At 41.3% G+C, this 23,706-nt stretch overlaps 1 protein-coding gene across 12 annotated transcripts in view; it reads left to right on the top strand.

The window, feature by feature from the left end:
• LOC116058557 (neuron navigator 1-like) overlaps positions 1-23,706 on the top strand; it is a 90,128-nt gene that overhangs the window by 37,829 nt on the left and 28,593 nt on the right. The window lies entirely within an intron of this gene.

The following is a 23,706-nucleotide window of genomic DNA, read 5'->3' on the forward strand; positions in this document are numbered from 1 at the left end:
TTATCTGCTATAAAATGGACTAGAGAGGAATATCCCAATCATGTTACGTAATGTGAATGTGTTTGGTTGTCTGTCTGGGTGTTATTGATTGTGTATTGTGCCTTTGTGAACATTGTTTTTCTTCGACAACTAAGTCACAGTAGCAGTTATAGAGACCTAAATAGAGAGACCTAATAGAGAGCTTGCTGGTAGATGTTGTTAGTGTTCAAATTGTTACTCAGCTCCCTGAGTCTCCGTCAGTCTCATTAAGACAACACATTACCTTGTGACTTGGTGACCAATCAACAAGAATTATGTTAATAAATGATGTCTCTCATCAATCCACAAACAGAGGAAATTAAGTTTAAGATTGTCTGTTGCAGAATGACATACGTTGTGTTCCCTGGACTTCCTCAGTTAGTTTTGGAGAACTGACCAACTCTAAGCACAGCGAAGAAAAACACTTTATTTCATTGTAAATGAGAGGATGTTGGCTGTGTGTGTGTGTGTGTGTGTGTGTGTGTGTGTGTGTGTGTGTGTGTGTGTGTGTGTGTGTGTGTGAAGCTGCATGAGGAGGTATGACACAAAAATTGTAACTGGTTGCACGCACGGCATCGTGTTTCACTGACTAACTCTAAGCACAGCGAAGAAAACACATTATGTCTTTGTAAATGTGAGAATTCTGAAAGAGCTCATCCAACCAAACTAAAAAAAAAACTCCTCTGCTGGCCACAGCTTGACATCTCTATGGTAACCACAAAAATGTACTCCCAGTCACCAAGAAATCAATTGCAACACAGTTCAGGTCCCTGTAGTGTTATTGTGTATCTGGTCATGGCCTTCAATTTGTGGTTCTACAGGTTTATATTGTGCTTTGTGCGAGGAGGCAAAACAAAAGGCAACATTTGCTGGCAGGCCAAAGGATTAAGAAAGAGAGATGATAGACCGACAAACAACATGAGCTTGCAAACAGACAAAGAAAAATAGAAAACACAGTCCTTTTTTATTATCTCTTTCTGCGATTGAATGAATTAAGATATTAAAGTAAATGTTGTATCATGAATCATGATGTCTTTATAGACCTTTAAAGACACATTAGGTGAGGATTCAGGCAAGGGGTGGAATATTTTATATATATATATATATATATATATATATATATATATATATATATATATATAATGTAATCCATAACAATATTCCTTCAACAAATCCTTCCCTTGTGAAGATTGTAATGTTGTTGAGATTGTGTCAGAGAGGTGTTTTTTCTATGGCTGGGACTAACTAACTAAGATTATTATCATCATCGACTAATCTGTTGAATATTTATCCAATAAAAGTAAATGTTTATTCTATATAACATCCAAAAATGGCAAAATATGCCCAGAGCCCAAAGTAACTTTGAGTTTGACTTCGAGAGATCTTCAAGTTGTTTGTTGTATTCGACAACACCCAAAGATATTCAATACACCATTATAAAAAAAAAGAAAACAGAGAAAAGCAGCAAATACTAACATTTGGAATGTTGTGATAAATGTCAAACTATTATATATTATCAAAATTATTTTTCTGCAGATCGACTAATCTCTTAATCAACTTTTCATTTTGGCATTCATTGAATCATATACAGTATATGGTCATTTTGAGTCTGCAGGCTGCTGTCCGGTGGCTGCTGTGGCTTCAAACCAAAGAAATATGTCTTTACCACTAGAGGGAAGGCTTGTGCTGCTATTCCCTCTTTCCTTGCTTCTCTCCACCCAGTCAACTCAAAGTAGCCTTATGCTGGATTACTCTCCCTTATCTCATCATTTATTACACATACTCATCCATTATACATAGAGGCACTTCCCCTGTCATACAGAGGTCACACTACATTACCATATATCATCTCAGCATATATAATGCATAGGATTTCCCCACATAAATTATCTATCACAAATACACACATGTTCTTTGTTTGGGTTATGTAGTCCTCATCTCTTTGTTCTGTTAAATTGTGAGGAAACTGTCTTAAAATATTAGAGGTTGGCCATAAACATATATGGATGAGCAGGATTTGACTCATCAGGGGCACTTTGACTCATTTCAGTTGTACTCGATAGGCGTGATTCACATTCCCATACAAAGTTTACCGTGACTGTACCGTGACCTGTCTGACACACAGACCCTATACTCTCACACACACACACACTGAGTCGGGACCCTTAAGTCAGTTATCCGTTTCCTGTGCTTTTCTAGCCTGGGCCTCTTCTTGTCTGACGAGTACCACTTACATCTGGAACCAGACCCCTCCCAGTATCCCCCCACACTTTCACTCGCACACGTCATTCTTACCAGGAAACAGCCGGAAGGGGGAAGATGAGGAGGTCCTTCCCCTGATCGTGCATTAATCTGTAAAACCTGCGTTAATCCGTTTTTGTTTTTTTTATAAACAATGCATTAATTGACGATCGTGTTTAATGTTAAAGAGGTTGCTGGCGGTAATAAACCAACAATTATGGTAAGACTGCACTATTTATGGCCCATGATGCAGTTCAGTCTCATCTCTCTTATCAACCCTGATTCCAGCAGCAGCAGCAGTCAGCCGTTTTCAGCAAAACAAGCTCCAATAATGCAACCTGCCCAGCACTAAATGGCAAGCTGTTAGCTGACAGCAGATAGCTAAAAGCAGGTGAAGAAAACTGAACATCTAGCAAGCTAAAGACCTAGATGTTTTTTCTCAGGAGTTGGTGGAAAACAGACATATTAGGCCAGACACATAAAGCTCCAGTGGAATTATTATGTTGCTTGCTTCATGTGCTAGATGTGTGAAGCTGGAATTCTGCTTCTGTGGAGATACACATAAACATCTTTGTGTGTAGTGTGGATCTGCACATTAAGGAAGCTGAGTTGTTGATCCAACATCCTGTTGTGAGAAGTTTTCTCTGGTTTTCTTTCAGTTTAGGCATACATTTCAGCAAAGCACTGCCACATAAGATCCTCCAGCAGAGCATAAGAAATAAAATTCCTCTTCAAGGCACCTTCGTTCCATTACTCTTGTCATTGTTCCATCTATTTACGTTGACAAATCAAATTTGTTACACATATGTAGTGGTTTGTTTACACTGTCATTGTAACCTCTATTAGTAACCAGTAGGAATTGAAAATGTAGTACCTCGTCTGTATCACAGCGCGTCATTGACACAAACAATATAGTCCAATTTTCATAATAGAGACAAGTGAGCAGTCCACTGTCTAGAAAAAAATGAATGTTGTTTATGTTGTTTCTAAGACCCTAACCTAAGACAGTTTTGTTTTAAGACAAAACATTATGTGATAGACAATAAAGTTTTTTTAATCTAACACCACAAAGCACAACAGGGTAAATTATGTGCTTTGTTATTAGCTTGTTTCTCTTGAGAGCAACACTTATTAGTCTGGCAATGTTGAGTGTGTGAAAGTGCATGGGGAGTAAATTGAGACCATCTTGAAGTACCCATGGGCAAAGATATTGTGCTCAGAAAAGGAGAGTAATAGCTCTATATGTATGTATTTGTGTATCATTTTATGGCAAACCCGCACAACGTATAAAGTCTACATACAGTACCTGTCTGAGCCTCATCTGGGCTGATAGTCGGTATTGATTGCTATTGTTGTTGTTTGACTGGTGATAATGGGCTCAACATACGCACACACACACACACACACACACAGACACACACACACACACACACGCACACACACACACACACACACGTGCAGACGATTGGATGAGCGTGTTGCTTGTTTTCTGCCCTGCTGGGCGCAGACGCTTTTGTTTCTTGATGGAAGAGCTCCCATTCTCAGCGACCTCCCATTAGTAAACGTGCAGTCTCCATGGTTACGCTGCGAGACAAGCTGGTTCACTACATTAAACGTCTGAATTATGAAAATATTTGTTTGGAGCAGGACACACACACAGACACACTAAGCTCCCTTAAGCTTTTCAGAGTCTTCTGGTTTAAGTGTTTTGATTTAGTGCTGTCTGCTTTCTAGAAAGCAGAAGTGAGCTGGTTGCACTTAGTGTCAGTGCAGTACAGTACAGGGAAGCGAAACCGAAAGAGGAACGTTTTAATAGAGAAGTCATCTGTTTTGATGCCTGGAATAAGCTTTGGTGTCATCTGTGGTTACTTTAGCCTCCTGCCTGCCACTAAATGTTTGGTTGTATTCAAACACTGGAGGTCGTTATGGCCCTTAATTGATGGTTATCTGACCGTATCAATGGTTAAACACTTCTAATTAGGTGTAGTTCCTGGACCTTGTCATTTTCTCTAAGCCTTATCTCCAGAAGGACAGGGTAGTTACTGACGGTCACAATCATGTGTGTGTGTGTTTGGGTGACGAGAGCAGTGTTATCTCTCTCAGGTCAAGCTCAATTCTGTTGTACTCTGACCCCATCTACTGGCCAAAAACGAGAAACTCTTAATTTACTATCATTACACTACATGAAACACCTACAGTAGTTTACTTTTAGTCCAAACAAACGAGGCACAAAAACGGAATGAGACTTTCTCATAATTGTCAGTTAATCCGCGGCGACTTTCACTGGTGCTAAAAAAAACATTTACTGTACTTTTACTCACTCTCTTTTTCTGTTTTCATGCCTCCCTCTGTCTGTCCTCACACACATACATACACACACATGTGCACACACACAGAATGTAATGCAGCCTGACACATGTGATTAATGAATTCCTCTTCCAACATCTGGATCTGATTTAGGTTACAGGTGATGGAGCCGTTCTCTCACTTACTCACTCACTCTCACTCTTACAGATTCTCTTGATGTGATCCTCAGTGGACACACCCAGGGCTTCCCTCTTGCTAAGAGCCAGATCTTTACACTGTGACTCATACTGCGGTCCAGTTACAGACCCCCTCCCAGGCAAGAAAGACACACATTGAGTTCATATCATCTTGTGCACAGGAGTTTCAATACTTTTGTGTGCGTTTAGCTGTGTGAGTGTGTTGCTGTGTGCCTTCAAAGCAATGTGAGTTGAAAAGGTTAAAGGTGACACTAATCTACTAACAAAGGAATATAACTCTAGAGTGACTTTTTAGACTGATTTCAGGATTTGGGAACATAAAACTGTGGTGAAACAGAGACATTTTGGAATTATTTTGATTTCTCCTCCTGGTGCAGCTCAAAATACAGAAATATCTGATCTGAACTTTGTTTATGTTTTGCTGCTAGTATCTCTAGAATTTGTATCAAAAGCTTATAAGTCACTTTTACTTTCATAGTGATGTTGAAATGTACCAGTCGTTTTGCATGTTTAGCCCATTTACTGCAAGCTGTTTTGCTGTGCTGGAGCATTTAAAAAAAATGTCTATGTCTATTTTTCCAAGAAGTCATCGCTTTCGTACCAGTTCTATATGCTATGAAAATCAGTTGGCAAATCCTTGAAAGCTGTGTGATGCATCACAGTAAATGTCAGGTCTGCTTTAATTTTTGTCAAAGTAATGTTATTGTGGTGAGACTTCAAATGAATCTGGACTTTAACTGTATTAATATGTAACAATAATGAATGTTTGCTGTGTAGGATTACACAACTCAAGCAAGTTTCAAAAGTCGGCCTGTTGATTTTAACACCATACAGAAATAAATAGTAGCCATAAAACTAAGAAAATACAAATTAAAAAATCTGAAATTCTGTCGGAATGCGTTTCATGCGTTGGAAATGGTCAGCACTGTTATTAACTACAGCATGATTTCTAGTTAAAGTTGTTGATGTTCTGTTTTCTATGGCTAATTGCAAGTGTGTTTTCGGATTTCACTTCCCAGAGATCTAAACAGCATCATCGGGAATGTCGCCACACCTTCACCTAGTAGTTCGTAATGCTGCAAATGCAAGGGCATTCATCAGTGGGCCACTGGCTCACATTCGGCGATACATATTGACTTGACAGACATTTATTTAAATGAAAATCTTTAAGATTATTTCTTTAAGGAACTAAAAGCTGCAGACAATACTGGTATGGTCCTTTAGGATGAATGTATGTTAATTCAATATTTTGCAAAAAAGTTTACAAAAGCATGCACATCCAGACCATAAATATTAGGTGCTGGACAGAATAACGTGTAAGGGACAGAATTCATATAATATTTTCACAAAAGTATATATTAATATTTCGGCATCACGATTTCCCCGTCTCACTATGTCTTTCTCTCTGTCTGTACGACATTGTGTGTCAGAGATGGTGGGCAAGTCACATGAAATGTTGATGAGAGGCAGATTGAGGTGGGGTTAAGGGGGGGTGATGGGGCATGTGTTGTTCTTGTCATCCACTACCTGCTCCTCTCTGGGCCTCTTTGGCGCTGTGCGGTGCTCCTGTGGCTCTATCTGCTCAGTACGGCGTGTAATCAATTACTTTTCCTGTCAGTATGGAGGGAACTTGCCTGAGCGGAGGAGTGCGCTCCTTCTTTGTTCCACCACGTGTGGGCAAAACACGTACACACACACACACACACACACACACACACACACACACACACACAAACACACACACACAGGCACACACACACACACACACACACACACATATACACACACATTTCTGATGCCAAGCACCATGATCACATGAGCATATATTAATATATATGAGTTATATGGAGATAACTTTGACATTGTGCATTGTTTGAGAGGCTCTTCAGTTTCATGAGTTAATAGGATAACTATATGATAATTACATTTAGTTCATATCTAATAGCTGAGTTTGTATTTTAATATATTTTTATTTATCTGCCTTGCTATTTTTCTCAGGGATGATGTAATCGGCTCCAGCTGTAACAGAAGGACAAACAACGCTGCTGACAAACAATAATGACATTAATCTGTTTGTGTGCTAAAGTGGCACAAATACACACACATTCACACATGCAGTCTCACATATGGAGTCATACACACACTAATACACAAACACATTAAAAGATTTAACAGTGAGTAACATATGGGGCTGCAGGGGGATTTGCAATCCTCGAAACCCCCTAACACCTCCTATTTCATTGTCCTTATGTACCTTCCTTTTATATTCTCTTGTGTTTGCTGAGGCTGTTTGAGCTACACAGTTTCATTATTAACCTTCTTAATTTACTATCATTATACTACATAGTTTACTTTAAGTCCAAACCAACGAGGCACAAAAAGTAAATGAGACTTACTCCTAATTGTCAGTTCATCCGCGCAACTTTCACTGTTGCTAAAGAAAATATTTGCTGTACTTCTTTGCTTTTCCTCACTCTCTTTTTCTGTCCATGGCCCGCTGTCTCTCTTCACACACACACACACACACACACACACACACACACACACACACACACACACGCACACACACATACACCTACAGTTACACCCATACACTAGTGTTTGTTAATGTCCAAGCTGACTGCAGTCAATTGTTACAGGAATGTCTCCTGTCACTCTGCATGGATATGTTTAGTTTGACTACAGGCCATTTCATTATTGTGCAACATACTGGCGTTGAGCAACAAACTCATGTTCTGGATCGAAGCTTGGGAACTTACATCCCCCGGACCGGTTTTCCCACATTCTGCTCTAGAATGAAAAAAAAGTTTAAAGTCAAGAAAATATTTTTTTTCTCTGCTTCCTTGCTGTTTTATTCCTTGAACTTCTACCGCATATTTCTCCTTCTCCCAATATGACTATACTCTGTCTCTTGGAGGCCATGTCATTCAGCACCCAACCAAACACCAAAACCACTGCCACGGCTACTGTTGCCTAGACGCCCCCCACCCTCCTACTGAGGCCTGGTAAATCTCTATGGAGACGCTACGGCATAATCCCCACTAATCCCTAGCTTCCTCTTATGGCAGGCTGGAAAATAAGAGAACTCAGGGACCTGGTCAGCAGTGGGGGTATGGATAAGGGGGTTATGGTGGCCATGGTGTGTGTGCGCATTTGAAGGACCCCCACGTAGTTCAGAGGGATGTGTTACCATATCAACAATATGAGCGTGCAAAGGAAATAAACAGTGTATGTGTGAGTGGATTCTTCTTAATTAACAAAGGTTAAAATGTCACGACTTCTGCCCGATGACCGATTTCATCCCATTTCCTTAAAGGAAAGAGACTGATCCCGCTCTTCCTGGAGATGTTTACTGAATTTACTTCATTTTGTTTTATTATGATATAATCACACCTGACCTATAGAAGACATGAAAAGGAGGAAATTACCTGAAAATATCAACTGATGGTGAACATGATGCTATAACCAACAAGCATAGATATAAACCATGGTATAGACTCGCATCATTTAGTCAACAAACCTTTGCTTTTATGACTTTGGAGGAAGGCTTCAGAGAAACCTGAATGGATATACAAAAACTTATGCAAAAACAATGCAATGAAATATTATAAAATAAAGGTAATTTAAACCACTAAATCTACTACTTTTATCTACTACTTTTACCATCTTAAATCCTACTAGCTTTTCTTGTAGTTCTTACAAATCCTAAAAAGATGCCACAGCAAAACAAAAGTAATACAAATATAGTAAGTAGGCAGAGAGTTAAGATTTTTCGCCAAGCTTGCAGTATGGCTTCAGGGATGACAATGTCAGTCGGCTCGCTACTTTGGTCCAGACTTGGATGGATTTAGAAGTACGTTGGTACTTTAGTTTATGAGCAAATACCTGCAAAACTAATGACATTCCCATCAGCCTCAGCTTACCTTGTGTTTAGTGCTATGCTAGCACGCTAAACTGCGATGCATAACATGACTTGTGTTAGCTCTGCCACTGCATGTTAGCATGCTTAACATTCTTTTTTCCCCAATAACCCAATAACTTTAAGAACAGGGACACTGTTTCTGGAAATGGACGATGTGTCAGAGGTGGATATCTCAAAACCTGTGGAAATTAAAAAGAAAATATAGACTGCATGGCTAGATACCACCAGTGGCAGGAAAGAACATGTTTTTTTTGTTTTTTTTATACAAACCTTTTAAAATTTGCATTTGTTGTGTAATTGTGTTCCCTTTTACCATTTTATGTAAAACATTGTTATGTGTTAAGAGTACCTTTCTTGTTATTACAGTAATTGAGATTGAGGAAATTATCAGGTTAATTCCTGAAGGCTGGTTCCCACAGTAAAAGACACACACACACACACACCTTGCTTACTCATTCATGCCCTCCCTCTACATCTATACAGCCTTTAAAGTACATGCTTAGTTCCTCTATAGGGGGTAAATGAAACTGCATGATTAAGGACAAGCTTTTGGAGTGAAGCTGCCTCAAATCTATGCTACACACACACACACACACATACAACATGCACACTAGAGCTAAGCCTTTAGAGGGTTAACAGTGGGGTGTGACGGGGTTTGTAATGCGCATATGAATTAACTTTGCTTCCCTCCCATTGACTCCCACCGTGTTATTCTCTGGAGTTATTTCGACATTAGTCACACACCTTTCTTTCTGCCCTCCCACCATCCTTCTCCCTTCCTGTTCTCCTCAATACACCATCTCTTAATCTCATCCTCCCTGTGTGCACCAGTGCTCCCAGCAGTGAACATATCCTCATTATTTTCCCAGAAGACTTAAGCTGAACTGGTTGCAGAAACCTGTTGAGCAATATTTAAAATGTATCGCACGTTGGCTTTTTTTGTCGTTCTTCTTGTTCCTCTTGTTCCTCTCTGTCTCTTGAAAGACAGACCATATTTGAAATCAGGTTTTCTGAGCTACTTCAGTAGAAGTAGTTCCACTTCATATTGTCCTCGGTAGACCTCGAGAATAGCGTCCTCTCCAAGCAAGAGACCAGTTAGATGCTTTTGGTAGTCCAGACATGGAGGGTCCCTCAATTAACCACAAGAGCACCTTTTCAAGACGGGGGACGCACACTTTGATGTTCAAACCCAAGTGTGTGACTGTGAGGTCATGCTTTCAGCATTTGGGTTTTTAAAACCTCAGGTCTTAGTTAGTTAGCTACTAGACTGAGCATGCAGGCTGGTATACAAACTATGATTTGACTCTTCCTCTGGGGGAGGAGGCTATTTGCCAGTAATCAGACAAAAGAACTGTGTGTGTGTGTGTGTGTGTGTGTGTGTGTGTGTGTGTGTGTGTGTGTGTGTGTGTTTTCCTGGTCTGATAAGGGGGATGAGCTTTCCCAGGTCGCTTGTCTCTTTCATCAGCAGAGGAGTGACAGGTTCCCAGGGTCATATGGATGACCCTGCCTGTATACTGTCATTATAGAGTTACATCACCACCTAATTACAGTGGCCTACTGCACCAGAATGCACACAGACATTGAAAACAAGCACTGTGGTCTTATATACGGAGTAAAAAGGAGGGCACGAAAAAGAGACACTCTTTGATGAGGAGAAGCAAATAAACAGAGGGTGACAGAGGGCATGTCTGGGCATGAGTCAGTGGTCAAAGTAAAAGCTGGCCTGACTGAAGCAGGGCGCTGTCCAACTACTCTTTCCAGAAACTCAGATGAGAGTTGACATAAATTAGAGCAAAGGCTCATGATGACTTAAGGAGGATTGTAAGTTTGTGTGTGTGTGAATGCCGGAGTGTTTGTGTGTATGCATGCACGTAGAAACTGTTTTCCTTTCTCTTTATTAGTAACGCTAGGCAACAACGATGGCAGCGGCTCTACACACCTGCAGTTCAGCATGCCAATGTGCCAATCAGACCCCCAAACACACACATACTCACACACAGTGTGCCCACCTGGCTCTGCATGGTACGGGTGAGCAGTAGCCTGAAGAATCCTGTCTTTGTTCCCTCTGCACTTAAAAAGAGTGTGTTAATGGTCTCTTTTTTCTTTCTCTGTGGGTGTGTTTTCCAATCTCTCTATTTTGACCACTCACACTATTTTCTTCACTGAAAAGACAGTCTTAATTATCTCAATCTCACCCCCCCCCTCCTCTGTCTGTCGGTCCCTCTCTCTTTCTCACCCTTTATTCACTTATTGAACAGACCCAACAGACAGGCAGATCTATTCACTGGGGTCCACTCAGTGGTTAAAGTGTTTAAACACCGCTGGATGTGAGGGGGCAGAAGTCCGGGAGGGGGAGTAGATACATGATACCCACTCTATTCCTCTGTCTCCAATAGCCAATACACACTCTCTTACAATAGAAACACTAAACTCATTTACCCTCCCTGCTTCATTACATCCTGATTGAGGCTTATTTATGCCACCGTTGGTTTGTCTATTAGCCAGCATTTCTCTTAGACAGTGGGCGACTGTTGAATGATATGTGTAATACATTTGTTTTATTATTTCAGAGAGATATCTATGTGTTGTTATGGTCTCCCCATAATAAAGCCCTATTTAAAGTTTAGCTTTTTATCATTTGACAGAAGTTAATAGTTTTTAAGTACATTTACTTAATCAGGAACTATATATATATATATATATATATATATATGCCACTTTTTGTTTATGAACCTCTACATTTCACAGGGACTGTTTCTACTATTTAATCGACTACATGCATCTGACAGCTGACATCACTGGTTACATTGCAGATTAAGATTTTACATGTAAAACATATGACTGCACTGATGCATTGTTACAGATTAAAGTATCCAACCATATGAAATAGTTCAAATAAGCTCCACCTCCACTAGCTACAGCGTTCAAATGTTATGGATTAAAAAAGGAAAAGCAAGATATGCCAAAGAAGGATATATCCCAGGCAAAGGCATTTTTCACGACCTGGCAACCCAAAATGTGTTCTTACAAATGGCTCATTACTGTAAAATAAAGCATGAATAAATTATGAACTATTAGTAAAGCCATGCTGTACATGTTTTGCTTTGTGAAATTTTGAATGCAATTATTTTATTTGTGGTAGGCCTATGACATTTGTACATCGTGTTATTCATACTTTTACACGATTTATTAAAGGATCTATTCTCGAGTGCGAGACTTCACCCGCGTTGACTTGGTATCAGAGGGTAGAGTGAGTTGTGTCAGCGGGCTGTCTGGTGTGTTGATTAGAGATTTGAGAGTGTGAAATGTCGCTTCAGAGAATGTGATGACTGCGTTTTTATCCTGTGACTGAATGCGCTTTAAAGCCTCTTTGCGTTTTTGGTAAAGGCACAGCTGGTCGCGATCAGCGAAACGGGGGCTGGAGGAGGAGGAATTTGGGGTGTTGCCTTTCTATCCATGCCTCCCTCCCTTGCTCATCGCCTCCCTCCCTTAGTGTGTGTGTGAGAAAGTGTGTGTGTGTGTGTGTGTGTGTGTGTGTGTGTGTGTGTGTGTGTGTGTGTGTGTGTGTGTGTCAGAGTGGAGGCACTGCGGGAGTGGGTCAGTCAGTTAACACTGCTGACTCTTACAGGCGGTTACCGGTTATCAGCGGCGGAATCCACCGGGTGGATTCTCTCTGTCTTGTTTCAGGGGCCGGGATATGCCAAACGGTAACAAAGCGGCTTGAAAAGCTGGACGGTTGTAGAATGAGCGGACGCGTGCTGAACGGGAAAATGCTGCAGCTCCCGGGTCCGCAGCGCGCGAGGAGGACAATGCACTTTCTGTCAAGGTAATAGGTGCGACCAGAGCCTGCATGTGACTGAGAATGCCGGATGAGAAGCTAATTGACACACTGGTGACATTGCTTTTGATTATCTTAACGCGATACAAACGGGAGGTGTCTGATAGTGGTGAATGGGTTGTAGAAGCTCCGGCGGAGCCAGTGCGTAATAAGCAGCAGCACGTCTCATTGATAAAACTCTAACAGCTGCATGGTGGCACGTTTCATTATTGTAACTGACATGGGCTCAGATTAGGCTGTTGTGGGATGTTGTATCTCGGTCTAGACGCCGGGTAAAAAGTGGGCTTTTAGTGAGCGCGTATAGACGGAGCACTACAGCACATAGGCACAGACCTCAATGCGCAAAGCCATATGTTGAATCAGCACTGTCCTTTAATGTCGTTATACTGTATTCTATTAGCAGCAGCATCTAAAAAGCACCATGATGTTTCTGCTTCGCTTAAAAGGAATCTATATCAAAAGAAAAAACGCATTACTGCAAATCATCTAATGAGAATAGTAGAGTGCCGATAGATTTGAATGATGCATGTGTACGCGCATAATGTGCGTGCGCGCTTTAAGTGTTTCTGTGATTTACGGTCGGCTGACATCCCCATTCTTTTAAGCTGCATGCGATGACAACTCGTTTGCTGGGGTTCGGTGGGCAGTCAGCAGTGGCAGGTATGCATGTGAGTGGGTGGGTGTGTTCGTATTGATCCTCTGCGGGACCCGCATTCTACTGAACGGTTGACCTACATTCTGAACGACGCCTTCTCCCGGTATATCTGCTGTGATTGGGTTAACTGCAGAAAGCCTCTTTTTTTGTACCATCCTCATACCCACGCCATGTGAGAATTATCTAATTGTATGTCTTAATGTGTGGGCTAATATAGGTCAGTTGGTCTGTGTAGGCTGTTGATGGTGACAGAGATGCATACAAAGACTTGTATTTGTGACATAGAAATTAAGTAATTTAGTAAGATTTATAGAAATAATAATGGAGTTGACTTGCTTTAGAGACTCATTAGGACAAGGTGGACAGATATGCTCTTATTGATTCTGTGTGTGTGTGTGTGTGTGTGTGTGTGTGTGTGTGTGTGTGTGTGTGTGTGTGTGTGTGTGTGTGTAGGTTTGTAGCTTTGCTCTTTTTGGTCGACTGACCTCTAGTCTATACCATCCATCGACCCTTTATGTAAACCCATTAGCAGAGTGGTCTGATATCAGAGCATTTAGACACACACCCAGCAGACACAAACACTTTCACCATCTAACCCATTGACATACACTCACAGACATTTTCAGTTTTGAGTCCCAGAGGTACAACCAGGCTGTTTTTATCTGTGTGTTTGAGTTGGACACGTGTGCTTAAACAGACTGGCTGTCAAAAGGTTGATAAACTATATGATGGAGGCCAGAGGTGGTAGTAGTAAGTGTGGCTCTGCACATTTAGTGTGGGTGTCAGCATATGTGTGTGTGTGTGTGTGTGTGTGTGTGTGTGTGTGTGCGTGTGTGTGTGTGCGTGTGTGTGTGCGTGCACACGTAATGAAACATAAAACATGCATCATTGGCTAACCAGTTCCAGACAACACAAAGATTTGATCAACTCTATTAGTCATTTTGAAAGCAATCCAACATCAACTTGTCTGTCCCTGTGTGTTCTCATCTGAACAATATACAAATAGCTTGCTCAGCATGGCCCACCCCTATCTAGATCCTCCCCTGATTAACAACACAACCTCTTCCAGATAGCTGATTTGCAACATGGTGACATCAATGTGTGTCACACCCGAATCCCCTCAGTTTTCTTTTAGTTAAATACAAATGGAGCAACGGTCACTGTGATGCAGACCAGGCTTGTGTCATTGCTGATGTCATGTAGCTGTGCATGGGAAGTGTTGGTCAGTGCAGCTCTGATTAGTTGAAAGCTTTAACAGCTTCCTGACTTTAGGTGCCTCACTGGAGACCCAGCATGGTAATTAAAGCTGAAATCCATAATGTTTTTAATTAATATATCATAATTATACCCATCTGTATGGGGGAGTGAAGTGAACATTCGCCACGCTATTCAGAAATGTTAGTCAGGTTTGTCAGGTGGCACCTGTTAGCTGGCAACCCCAATGTCCTCTAACTTAGACATTTTAGCAAATGATGTTTGTTATTTACACACACAAACACACAAATGGTGTCTATTGTGCTAGAGGGCTCAGGGTCAAAGATAGATTAAGTTGTTGGAAACACACTTTGGTGACTCAGACACAGAAGGGTCAGCAGCCTGTTGGTGATGTTCTCACACCCTCATGATTCATAAACCGGTTTTTATTAATCCTCAGCACACACACATGTTCACACATGGGCAGATACATTTGATAGCACACATTTGGTGTTGAAAGCCTTCTATCAACACAGGCATGTTTTGGATGTTTTAATAAAGATTGCCGTTCACATTTTCAGTAATCAAAAACTAAATCTCTTTTCCTGGGCATGTGCAGGACACTTGATCCAGCAGCTGACCAACCATCACAATTTTGTCTGCAATTTTCACAAAAGCTTTACTTTCTGCATCCACACTGCCAGCATTTTCAGATTTATTCACAAATGGCTTTATTTTTCGGTGCCCAAAAAGGTCGAGTCAGAGTGGATGGAAGGCCGAAATACTAGCGGTGTTGAAATTAATCATTGCATCGATGCATCACTATGCAGACAAGGAGGATTCTGCATCGATGCAGTGACAGACCGTAATCGATTATTGCCTACTGATGTTACTTGTTTGTGCCTTTTGTCTGCTGTCTGCTGTGTTCAGACTCCGCTACATTCAGGAAGTGTCTTTTTGAGAGCAGATACAATAAAAAGGTCAGTTCATATATATCTGACTGCTTGAATTGGTTTATGAAAACCATGTGTAGCAATATGTAATAATGTTGACGAGGTGAAGAATCGGGATGCATCGTGATATCGAATGGATTCAAATCCTTGACAGGATAATCGTAATCAAATTGAATTGTGAGAGCAGTGAAGATTCATACCCCTACAAAACACATGGCCTAAGTAATTTTATGCGGCCACTCACTCTTAATGATTTGCAATCAAGTGAACAAGTTTACTTGCCCTGCCTACACGGTCATTAGGGAGACCTGAGAGCGAAACAACAGATGCTTTTAACCTGTGCTTGTAAGACATGCACATACTCCTTTTTATTGTACACACAGGAGCCTGTGTTCACAAACAGAGCTCATATTTTCATAAGGTGGTGCCCCCGTGGTTTAGTGAGTTCCTCTGTTACATCAAAGCCAGAGAAGGACCTACAGCCAGACAACAGTGCACCTTAACAGGCTCGCTGGGAACAAGAGCGCAAGCTATAAGACTAACCTCAATGGCCATGGAGAATAATAACCTCTTGATGTCATTTTTACCTGATAGTGACGTAGTTTTCTAGGAAATGTAGAGTGAGTAAAAAGCTCAGACAATGTCCTTCATTGAAACTTTCAGAGTTTTCTGTGAGTTTAATGGAAAGTGAGATGATTGGCAACAAACTCGAGGCTGCAGATTTTGATTTTATTGGAACCTCTGGACCCGTCTTTTTTTTGTGTGTGTGTGTGTGTCTTTGCACCCGTGCGATGGTATGCATATGTGTGTCTGCATATGTTGGAGGATTAGGGAGTGGGACCCCAGAATACACTCGCTGGAATGTGAAGTGTGTGTTTTGAGCAGCCAGAGGGCAAGGAATGTCTCCCAAACTCACTGTAACAACTTTAAGTGGCATGACCAGAGTGCGCGTGTTATGAGTGACAGCAGGTGATGGGTGCATGCTCCTTCAGGGTGCGCCCCCAGGTCCTGTCGGTCATCACCACATGTGTTCACGAATGTACACAAAAACACACACATACAGCGACCTGTCTGTGCGTGTCCCCCCCACAACATAGGAGTAATGTGTGTGTTTCAATAGTTGTCTGCTTTATCACAGCCAGAATAAGTGAAAGAGTATCTCTGCTCCAGTCAATGGGCCTTTCATTCTTTTTTATTCAGGTTGTGTTTGGACAACCTTTGGCAGGTGCTTAGTGGTGTTCTACTCAGATCTGTAGCCTCTTTGTGTAGCTTGATTTCATTAAAACAAAAGTCTTACTTGTTGCTTTCTTTATCTTTCTCTCTGTCTATTCCTATTCGTCCATCTCAACATGTCTACTCTTAATTCACCCCAAAACTGATTTAAGAGATGCAGCTTGGCCTCTTAAGTACCATCAACCCATAATCCACTGCAGTTAGCACATTTAACATCTCACCACAATGTGGAAACTGACTGCTGTTGTATGTACTAATCTGGGAGATTAAAACATAATTAAGAAGTGGCATTAGTTGCAGAGGAGGGAAAAATAATTCTTTGTGTAGGGTGAGGATGCCCCCTGAAATGTTATTTACAGATCTGTACCAGTTGTTGTGACTGAGGCATTTGGTAGCCATGTTGAGCCACTGCCCTTTTACCCATGAACAACGGCTCACATCATGCTGACACCATAGTTCCTCCATCTGCTATATGTGCATGCATATGTTATGTGTGTGTATGACAGTGTGTGTTAGAGGGAGATAGTTCCCTAGTGTGATGCATTCGCTGCAAACACTGACAGTATCCTTATTACTGTAAATTAACACCATCCAATGACAATTACATTTCTCAGTTAATATCAGTATTACACTTGGGTCTGTTCAACATTTGCCTTTCCAAAAACCCAACAGGTTAGCTGTATCATATTTCACTTTTTGTTGTTGTCGTTGACATGTCTGGAGGGAGGCCAGAGGAAATTCTACCCCAGGATCCAACCCCTGTCCTGGGCCTCTGCGTGCCGGGGTTCCCCTTGTTAGCTCCTCCCCAGTTCTTAGCCCTTGAGTTGTGGCTGGGAAGCGCTCCATGTTGCACCCCAGACTGAACTACTTATGGAGGTGATTTAAAAGGCTGTTCCACCTTGTCCCAGGAGTGCTGTCCCTCTTCTGCTTCCTCTCTTGTAGAGAAGAAAAGGACTTTGGAAGAAACTCATGGTACGGTGGGGGTCAAGGGTTATTGAGTCATAAAAGAGCTCTGCTGGTCACCACATAACACACTGAAACATTTTAATGTCTTCTGAAATCGAACACGCTTTGACCTAATTTATCATGCTCTTTACACTAAGGGCATGCAATTACTTTGTGGGGAAATTGTTTAACCATTTTCTCCCATTCTTGCTTTAATTTATGCAACATAAGTTCAGAGGCATTGTTTGAATTGTGGCTACATTCAAAGCCCTGCATCAGTCATGTTTAGACTGGGGGGCAGTAACCTTTACACTTTAACCCTATTTGAGCTGAGTAAGTAGAAGACAAATACAAAGAAGAAGATGTGTCTGGTGACTCTCAAGGAATCATCTGTACACCTCTCCCAGCTCCTACTGTTTTCCTTTTTGGGGCTTACAATATGAGAAGATCAAGATGACCCAGTTAGTGTCAGCGTGATCAACAGTCACACAGTTTTTGGTTCCTTATATGAAGCTTGGAACCTTCCACTGTTTCAACTGTCCTGTTTCATTTCACGGGGATGAAGTAGTTTAGAGCCAAGTCGTCTCTCAGCTGCGATGTGTTGAACTCTGAGCCAACTCCATCCATCCACCCTGGAGAGGTCAGGAGGATAGGAGAGATTAAGAGATAAATTTGCTGTGTGGGGAGAATTTTGCTGAAGCAATTTCTTCTCTTCTTAAGCTGTACAGTTTTCACCATCTATTTCCACCTCCCCCACACTCAGAAAAGAAACATTTTACTGACCAGGATTCCTGATGTGTCTGAGTGCCTTTTCAGTGCTTTAACTTTCCATCCAGAAAGCCCCAAGCATTTGCAGAATGTGTCCCCTTCATTGCGAGGAAACCTTGGAAGAATGATGTACTTCAATATTCTTCTACACACACTTTAAAGCCAGTAACACACAGCCTGATTAGGTTAACCCCCAGCAGAGCAGTGACTTGAGCAAAGCTGCCGTTCCCACCAGCTCCCAGTCCTAACAACACACACTTCTGACAGCTAATTCAAACTTCACTCCAGGGGACAGTGGCAATTTAGTGCATCTGATGTGTGTGTGTGTGTGTGTGTGTGTGTGTGTGTGTGTGTGTGTGTGTGTGTGTGTGTGTCCTAAACCCCCAGGCCAGTGCTGTCAGGGATATGCCTGTCAAAGGCACAACAGGGTTTCTCCTCTGTGATGGCCATTTAGGGATGTGACCTCGTATTTTCCTCCATGGACTCACACTCACACACATATATACACACTTACAGGACCGCTAACTGAGGCCCCTGGCCTGCTCTGATCCTGGTGGCAGAAGGAATTAGCAGTAATTACTAGCTCATTAACTCCAGCCTTTTCTGTAATCCCCTGTAATGCCCAAATACTGCTGCGTGTGGCGTGTGTATGTATTTGTGCACAAAAGACGGAGAGCCATCAAGCAGCCATCACACATTGTTTCATTCCACATCATGGAAATGGGACGGAGAGGAAATAATAAATAACGCTGAAGAGGAAATTAATTTCTCTGTTTAGTGTGTACCTTATGGCAGGCTGCTTGCACAATTTAGTTTTTAATTGGGTCTTGTCCATGATTTACTGTAAGTGTTTAACAATACAATTCAACAGAGAACCTGAATTGGGTGGCTAATTAAAAGCCATTTTTAACCACAGATATTTTTGCTAATTACTCTAAAAGTGCCCCAGACAACAACATGTCATCATTAAAAAGTGGTAGAATAAGTAATTTATGAGTGAGACTAAAGGTAATAACAGCATGTATAGCAGTGTTTCTCTTATAAGAACATGCCGTGACTCCAGAGTGCAGCAGATGGCTGAAGCAGCTGAAATGACATTTGTGATCAATCTGCCTGCATCTGAAGTACAATCACAGATATGTAATGTATACAATGACCATAGATACAGTCTGCAGTGGCTGCATGTTCACGCAGTGTCTTTAATGTACCTTGTGTGTCAGAGTTTGAGCCATTCAAGATATAATAAGGGCTGGGCCTGCAGAGGAAAGTATTTCATGGCCCTATATGGTGCAGTAGTGATGGATAATCCTATTCATCTTAAAAAATCAGTGTTGCCTGCAGAATGTTTAAATGCTCATCCAGCCAGGAAGAATATTTATATAACTTCAAGATTCAAGATACTTTATTGTCATTGCATGAACACAACGACATTTCGTTGGTGGCAATCAGTGCAGCAGCAGTAACTAAATAATAAAAACAAGATAAAAAACAAACAAAAATATTAAAAAGACACACATAAAAAAGGCATTGCACATAGTACTCACATGAGTATTTGCAGAGTTTTTTTGTTTTGTTTAGTTTTTTGTTTTGTTAAAGTGCTTTCATGACAGTAGTCCTTAGCAGCTACAGGTTGTATTTGTGTGCTTGTGCATGGAGGGGGGGGTGATGGAGGCTACAGCTCTGGGGAATAAGCTGTTCCTCAGTCTGTTAGTCTGGGTTTTTGATGGTACCCAACCTCTCATATTTCTACTCTCCATTTGATTGGAAAATGATGATTTTGCTATATGCTTATAATCCACCAAGGTGAATCACAGATCTGTGCATATGAGTGTGTTGGTTTCCTGATGATAAGCTGCTAAAGTGGTCCAGGGACCCATATTGTTAGCCATCTGTGCATACAATCCATATTCACCCTCTCTTTCGGTCTTATAAGGTAAATGCCCATCCATACGTATTTGTGCGACCTCATGCATATAGCATGATTTTTATTATATCTTTATAAGGCTTAAATCAACTCTACTGCATTTATTTAAGACTCTGTCTCCCAGATGGTCAGTGCAGCCATGACTGTGTTGAAGAGGAGACGCATCACATGACGATGGGCGTGGCCGGTCATGCTTGTCCCCCCTGCAAATGAGTCATTTTGTTTTTTAATCATTGTGAGTATTTTTGAGAAAACTGTCATCTCTGTTATGTTGTTTTATGCCTCCAGTCTGTAGAGGATGTTGAAGCGACAGCATGACATAATGTTGCTGTTTAATGTTCTTTTTATATGATAAACAGGGGCGTCGGACTGGGGGGGAAAAGGAGACTGAGTACCCAGGGCCCTCATGTGAGGAGGGCCCAAAAAAATGCTAGAATGAATAGCTGTGGATGTGGGGATGGGCCCATAGAAAATGCCTTTCTACAGGGCCCAGAATTTTGTGCTACGCCCCTGATGGTAAACAACATTATTCTTGTACCCTTACACCTGCTGTAAGGTGGAATGGGGCATTTTTGTAGTACAATGGTTGAGGAGTTTTTCAGTTGGTTGTTTTTTGCATAGGCATATGTGTCCTTCCTGTATGTCCTTCACATGACTTAGAGGCCAAGTTTCCTGCTGCTTTCTGCCTCTTCAAACAGACCTTCTCTCTCGCAGATAGAGATCATTCTGCAATAACTGAATTGGACGGGCAGATACACAAGCACAGACAATGCATTTCACCTTATTGTCATCTCAAGCACCAGTCACAGTCTCACATATTTAGTCTTTAGAGAATCTAATGACTTCAACAGGCCTTTCATGCGTGCCCCCTCCGGTTTCTGAGCCGACTGCCGAGTGCCAGTCTGGCATTGCCCTACTTTCCATTTGCCTGAAAAGGCATCACTACAACCAGGAACCTGATTTAGCCATTTTGGGTTCTGCCATGTGACACTGTGGATTTTAATAGGAATGGAAAGTTCCTGTCCATTGTAGGACTGCAGAAACACTTTCCATGCTTTTACGCAAGTGAGAGAGACTGTGTCCAACTATCACCCTGTATAAAATATGTTTAACCCCATAAGGGTACAAAGAGTTGAACCCCTTGGTTCATATCACCATTACATTTGTACTATATCATTCACAAGATCTAGAGCCTTTTCTAAATGTATGTTGTTCTTGTATCATTTCATCCTTTTTACAAAGTCTCCTCTGTTAGCTAACACCCTCCAACTGTCCCCAATATCCTCATCTATCTGCTCCACTATGGTCTAATTAGTAATTTTCTGCTAGCTCTTGATTGACCAGGTTGCATTAGCACTGTTGAAGACTTTAAGGTGCCCTCTGGAGTGTTACTCACAAAAATGCATTGTGTGTGTCCTTGAGGTCTAACAAACATGTCGAGTGCATTTCATTTCTCACAAAACATTCGCTAAGCCAATTTTAAAGTATTTTTTTATTCAAGCATTGTTCACATCCATGTTTACTAGCTTGCGGCCTTCTTCTAAACTGCCGTCGCTGGTGCATTGCAGCATATCTTGGCCCGGTACTGCCACCTGTTGATCAGTGGAACAGTGTGACTCCATTGGTAGGACTGTGTATCGTGTCACCAGCATGCACAAGATAAAAGATCCACTCATAGAAAAACTGCTCTGTAGCGCAATTACAGGTCCAAAACTCCACAGGGAACCTTGAAGGTCACGTTACTAAACATTCATAATCATTTCACCTTGCTGATCTGGTGGAATATTCAGATTTTGTTGCAAAGGGAGCTATAATTAGATAACAAGATTGATAATGACATTGTGCTCCTCATTGCTATTGATCTGTTGTTTAGTGCAAGGCTTTGCATAAGCGCACTAACATTCTCTATAATGTGCATTGACTATTGATCAGGTAATTACTTAATTGTTGTTTTATTATTTTGTTCTGTGTAGGACAGTAAGTCTGTCTCCTTCCACAATCACTAATGATCTTCTAACCATGCAGCAAAGTCAGAAATTACTTCTGAAAGTTTAATTCCACAGGACAGCTTCAGCATCACATTCCTCCAAATGGCCTGCATGCAATTTTAACAAATGTTTGTTTAGATGGAACAGCTTATCAACCAATACTGTTAAGTCTGCTCCCTGAGGCTGGCAAGACTCCAACTCCCAGCAAGCACTGCTCCCACAAATTACAGGCAAAGCTGCTTTGTCTCTGCAGTGGTTTTTTTCTTGCTTCTGGATCTAGCGTATTTCTCTCACTTTCTTTCTGCCATCTCTCAACCTCAAAGAGATCAGGAGAGGAGACAGGGGGAGAAGGGAGTGCAGAGCTCTCATAATGAGCAGCAAAAAAAGACCATTCACATTGAGATCAGGGCAATTAGCTTCATAGTCTGAATAGTGAAGGAACACAGAAGCCTGTTAATAAAAGCTAGTATTAAGCTCAGCAGCAGCTATTCAACTATTGTCTTGATAGTTTGTGAGGCTCACTGTTTGCGTGGGTGTGCCGGTCCTCTCTGCAGATGGAGGAACAAAGAAATCATGTCTCTGTGAAAGGATGATGTTGTTTGTATTGACCACAATGACCTTAATCAATCTGGAAAATAAAAATTAAATATTAAAACCATTTGAAATATTCTGCAACTTACGTTAAACATTCTCCCTTTCTGAGAGATGACGTATTCTAAGTTTGCTCTCTGACTCATTGTGGCTTTTCTTAGACTAGGACACCAATTGTGTGCCGCTGGCTCGGGATGACAGAATACAGTGTGTCCATGTAGCATATATTTTCAGCTCAGCGGGATGCTGCATTTTGCACATGGTGCGCAGAAAGAAATCATCGGTCAGGTGGAGGTGAAGAAGGAGTTTAATCAAGCGCATCTCAGATTAAATGACATTTATTGCAGCCTAAATCGAATCAACATTGATTTTCATTTTGCTTATGAAATTACAGTTACAGGGTACCATTTCTCAATGTCCTGATCCTTTCCCTGCAACAGGGTTCTTTAGCTCTGGATCAGGTCTAAAAAGGTCAGGTCTAAAGCCGCAATAGGCCAATGAAATTTAACATCCATAAGTAGGGCATACAGATGTGGTATATGGCCATGGTTTGCTCTCTGTACTTTGATTTAAACACATACATTATACAATAATGTATGTGTTTAATACTGTAGCTGGCTGGTGTTATTTAGCTTTTTAGAGGAAGATATAATGTAGGGTTGGCTGATTTAAATGAACACAAATGTGACAAATGCTTTATTAAAATGGTGCTTGCCGTGAGACACTTGCTAATCTGAATTGGGTGCTAATATTATCCCTTGGTCTCTGCAGCTGCTGCTAAAGAATAAAAAAGATGAGGTGGAGCGAAGACAGATTATGACAGGAGATTTCAAAAGCTGCTGTTTGTCGATTGAGTATAGAGGAGGCAAGTTGGTGGACGTTTTGAGGGAGAGTTGAGAGACGATCCTCTTGAGAGAGTTCATCATGTCCTG

This window comes from Sander lucioperca, chromosome 12 (assembly GCF_008315115.2).
Source record: "Sander lucioperca isolate FBNREF2018 chromosome 12, SLUC_FBN_1.2, whole genome shotgun sequence".
In the NCBI taxonomy this organism is placed as follows: Eukaryota; Metazoa; Chordata; class Actinopteri; order Perciformes; family Percidae; genus Sander; species Sander lucioperca.